Consider the following 5,234-nt stretch of genomic DNA (forward strand, 5'->3'; position numbering starts at 1 on the left):
TGGAGATGCAGGGGATCGAACCCTGTACCTCTCGCATGCAAAGCGAGCGCTCTACTATTTGAGCTACATCCCCCGGTTGTAGATGGGCTGATGTTTCTAATGATATCAAATTTATAGATGCAGGCACTTGTTTATAACTTGGTCATAAAATGGTCTTTTCAGAGATTTGGAGAGCATATCATTGTGAAGGTTCTATGGGCCGAAGCATGATTTTGCTTGAGTGTTTGTGCAAATAAAGCAGCCTCGACCCTGCAACCTTCTGACAATTTTCTAAGCCGCGCAGATTGCTAAAATGTTCAGATTAGCCCTGTACAAAGACATCACTTTTTTGGGCCGTGAGGCATGTTTTGCCTACAAACTGTACTTGGCGAGGGACAGGGATCTTGACTAATGGAGCACGAATTTTTTTGCTAAGAATGAAAATTATTGCAGCTACGTTGTCTAAATTCAGATTTCATTTTTTGTTCGAGCAAGACTTGAATCTAAAATTTATGGTAACTCCCTTCCACTTCTGTATCGCCTAAAAGGCTCCGTCAAAGATATTTCAAGTGATAAATTCTCACCGGAAGTGAAATGGAGAGACGGGAAATTAAGTTCAGAAGAAGAACAATAAACTCTTCTCTCTTTGAAAATAACAATTTAAGAAAAAATATTGAAAAATAGCACACTTAATGAGCTGTATACTTAATGGTTGGAGTCCAATAGTTGACTCAAGCATGTACATCCGTTTCATTGATGGATGTGTCCGACAGTTAGTTGTATATTTTTCATGTATATTTTTGTAGCAAGATAAAGAGGGTGTTTGGGATGCAAATATTATAGATTTTTTCTACCAAGCAATTGTAGATCTTAATTATATTTATGTTTATTTGGGTGTATTTGGAACGCGGTGCAAACCGTGTTTTCAAAAATTTTGATTTTTTTGTACTTAAAATAAAAAACAAAATTATATTTTCAGATCGCTTTGTTGTACTGATGTCAAAAATAATTTTTTTAAAAAAAAAATTATTTTAATGTATTTTTAAGTAAAAAATACTTTAAATCGCTACCACAATATCAAACACGCAATTAGTCAAAAAAAAAAAAAAACCTTAAATGTATAGACATTAATGCCCCTGTATTTTATCTTAAATGGACTAATATCCATATTAAGTTTCAACCAAACAAATACCTCGTTTTTTTAAAATATAAAAGCAAAAAAGTAGCCCTTAGAGACGAAGTCATAATCATCTGCCCTTCTTCTATTTGAGGGCTAGGAGCTAAGACAATCTAAATCATGAGGTTACACCAATTCCCCTCTTCTATTTTAGGGCTAGGAGCTAAGACAATATAAATCTTGATGTTACCCTAATTCCCTTTGTGCTTCGAAAGTCCAAGCATGCCATAATGGCACACAATTTGATTGCCAAAACGAGCCTACTTCGATGGAGAATTATCATACATGAAAGTGATTTTGTCTCCTCTCAGTTTAGGCCAGGCATTGAAGAAATCAATCCATGTCACGATGCTTCACCAACTTCGCTATTTTGCTTGAACAGGACTCAAATTCTTGCTGCCCTTCGAGTGGTTGATGGTAAAATAAGTCAGTGGCAGGTAGACATGACCCAGCAGAGTACTCGATCGGGTGGTGAAGTGCAAATTCAATGAATAGCTCGAGATGGCTATAGCTGGTAGGCCGTATGCCTGCTTTCGAAAATGCAGGGTCCGGGTCGGGGTCCCACCTCAGGCAAATTTGGTTAAGTCGTGGCCAGATTATGTTTAGTATGCTTTAGCTAATTTGGATATCTATTTAAGGGTTAATTGCACGTTTCCATGTCCTCGTGTTTTTTTTTAAAAAAATGTTTTTATCTTTATATGAATGTTTAAAATCTGTATTATCAGGGGGAAAAGGGTATATATAAGAAATTTTAAAACAGCCAAAGAAAAAACTCGAATTTGAATATTTAAAAAATAAAAACCCAATAATTTTAATTTGATTTCTTTAATATTTAATTTCAAAGAATCCAGCCTCTATTTTCAATTAGAGAACGAAAAGATACTTTATCGAATAATTTAGTTTAATTTATTTAATATTCTTTTCAATTAGAGGGAAGAAGTGATGATATATCCAATAATGTCAATTTAATCTCTTTAATATTCAGATTTTGGTGTTTTTTTATCATATTTTAAAATTTCATATATAATGTTCTTATTTTCCGACTTATATATGTTTAACGCGTGACATGCGACGTGGAATTGGATGAAAGGGTAAAAATCTTTTTTTTTTTTGGTAAGTAAAAGGGTAAAAATCTTAAATGAACCGAAAATATAAAGTTTGAATATAGACAAAAATTTGTTTTTGAAGTAAAATCCATTGAAATCAAAAGCTTGATCTGAATCTTATAAACTGTTTGTTCTGTGGCAAAACTCAATCCAACAATGAGATTGTAAAGTCACAACCACCACCCAACAAGTTCTCTTTCGAGGAGAAATACACTTTGTCCTCCTTTTTTAAGGTGTTTGTGCCACTTAATGCAGTTTCTGTTTTAGTCTCTTTTATTTTTTATTTTAAAAATTCTTTTGAAAAAATTTAAATTTTATATATATATATATATATATTAAATTAATATTTTTTTATTGTTTTCGTATTATTTTGATGTACTGATGTTAAAAAAAATTTAAAAAATAAAAAAAAATTTAAATAAAACAAATACTTTAAAAATAATTATTATTATATTTTCAAACATCCTATTAAAAAATCAAACTTTTAAAAAATGGAGTGGAATTGAGGCTCCAATGGAATGTTTGAGCCTAAATTCAACCCTTAAATGTGGTTGATGTGACTTGTCGCTTTATATATGTAATTATAGGTTAGTGCAGTGAGTGATGTCTTTAAAAATTATTTTTAAAAAAATATATTAAAATATTTTTTTTAATTTTTTATATTAATATATTAAAAAAATATTAATTGAATATTTTTGTAATATAAATATATTTTTAAAACATATCTAAAACGCACTAAACAAATAAGCAAATATCTATATCTAATAGGGGTGAGCAAAAAAACCGAAAAACTGAGAAAACCGAAAAAAAAAATAACCGAAAAAACCGAACCGTAAAAAAAAACCGATTAAACCGATTAGAAAATCACAAAATATTTCCGATTCGGTTCGGTTTCGGTTTTTAAAATCTGAAACCGATTGAACTGAACCGAACCGGCCCGGTTCAACTAAGCTGGCTCTTGAAAAAAAAAAGAGTATAAATAGTATATTTTCTAACCCTAACCTAAACTTAAATCACTATTCTCACTTTCTCAGCCGCCTCCTCTCCCTTCTCTCTGCCTCTCATCTCTCAAAAGTTTTGTGCATTGTCTTCTTCTCCATGCTCCATGCTCTCTGAGTCAAAATTGTCTTCTTCTCCATGCTCTCTGCCTCTCATCTCTCATCTCTCAAATCTGTCTCCTTCTCCTCCATGTTCTCTGTCTCTCATCTCTCATCTCAGATGGCGCGGGAATATTCAAAGAAAGGTTTAAGAATTCCAGTCTTGAGGCTATTCTATTACAAAATTTTGTAAGTAGTGTTTGAAATCGCTTCTTGAGGCTATCTTAGGCTTTCATCTAGTTCCAACGATTCCTACTTCTAACCACTCTTATTTCATACTTTTCAGGAAATTCCAAAACTTAAGAAGAAAGGACACTAAATCAAGATCTATTCTAATTGAAGGGGTGTAACGGCACCCTAAGCTCATTGGGCTTGAAGAACAGGAAAGAGCGGACTAGCTAACCTAACTGCAAAGAAAGCAGTCACAGCTAGGGATATATTTTTTGTTTTGTTTTGTGTATTTTTTTGCTGGGTTTAACTTTTGGACAAGGATCTATCAAAACAAAAATTGAAGTTGATTTTCTGGAAAATGAAAGCAAGTACAAAACAGAAGTGTTGAAAAATGTTGTTGATAAAAAGCCCAGAAAAAATTCAACCGGAGTAATTTCAGTTTGAATCGGTTTGGAAGGGAAAAAACCCGAACCGAACCGAACCGAAATTAATCGGTTTGAACCGGTTTTCGGTTCGGTTCCAAAACTAAAAAAAAAAAAAAATGGTTTGGTTGTTTATTTTGGTCCAAAACTGGACCGAACCGAAAATGCTCAGCCCTAATACCTAACATTTTCTTTAGATATTTGGGGAGTCTATTGGGTCTCAAAAGCACTCCACTATAGGTAGGATATACTATTCCTTCCGTGATGCCTCTCAATTCTGCTACAAGCAAAATTAGATCACGAGTCATTTGATACCATGGCAAGTAACTTTATCTGCTTTATATGTAACTCAAGATTTAACTAAACTAGTTAAGATCCACGTACACAGTTTAATTTCTAGACACTCATTACCAATGTTAATTAGAAGAAGGTAATAATTATATGTAGCCTAAGATAATTATTTTAGGTTTAATTTTTTTTTTCAAACACTAGTATTTGATGAATTCAAATAAAATAAACCCAAACTCTTCAAATGAATCTAAAAAATTCTCCAAATTAAAATCATCCCTCGAGCTCGAGCTACAACATGGTAGCATAAACCCAACTCCTCTCAAACTTCTATATGCACCTCAGCATCCTCATGGTTCAAACTTCTTTACTCGAGCCCAACATGCTCGAGCTTAGAAGCGCACCATGAACCTAATAATTTTGGATTTAAGCAACGTATGTGGATTTATTTTTCAATCAAATTTCAATACTTGCTAGAGTTTTTTTAGGATTTCATGTAAGTTTCTCAGTATTATTTATTGATTTAATATAGATGTAATAAATTCTTAAGTTAAAAATTCATAATTTTTTTATTTTTAATATTTTTTAGCGTTATATCTCTTCAAAATATCACCTTATTATAAAGTAGGTTACATAGATAGGACCAGTAAAACAGGTGGCGGATAGTTATCACATGCAAATGCAAATGATTACAGTTGGGCAAAGAGTTGCCATTAAAAACCGGTGGCTACAAGTTATTAGAGTTTTCAGTGTTGTCCCATGTGGCCAGAGATCTTACGTCATCAGTACGTACATCATGGTATTTAATTAAGGTCAGGACTGTTTAACACGTGGGCTAACCAATGGAGGTTGAGTGCCATAAATTAATCATAATAGAAACAACTTGTTCGAATGTGGGTGGCACCAAGTACTGCCTCGTGCGAGCTCTTCGGTCCAGACCCTGACCGTTTGTGGCCTAGCTTGCCCTGTTATGGCGATAGTCACGTGAACCTGC

At 33.2% G+C, this 5,234-nt stretch overlaps 1 non-coding gene across 1 annotated transcript; it reads right to left on the reverse strand.

Moving 5' to 3' along the window:
* On the reverse strand, window positions 1-73 carry TRNAA-UGC (transfer RNA alanine (anticodon UGC)). Its single transcript has one exon. It is a non-coding gene; the product is annotated as a tRNA-Ala (tRNA).
* Window positions 74-5,234: the final 5,161 nt, after the last annotated feature.

Source organism: Populus trichocarpa, chromosome 6, assembly GCF_000002775.5.
Source record: "Populus trichocarpa isolate Nisqually-1 chromosome 6, P.trichocarpa_v4.1, whole genome shotgun sequence".
In the NCBI taxonomy this organism is placed as follows: Eukaryota; Viridiplantae; Streptophyta; class Magnoliopsida; order Malpighiales; family Salicaceae; genus Populus; species Populus trichocarpa.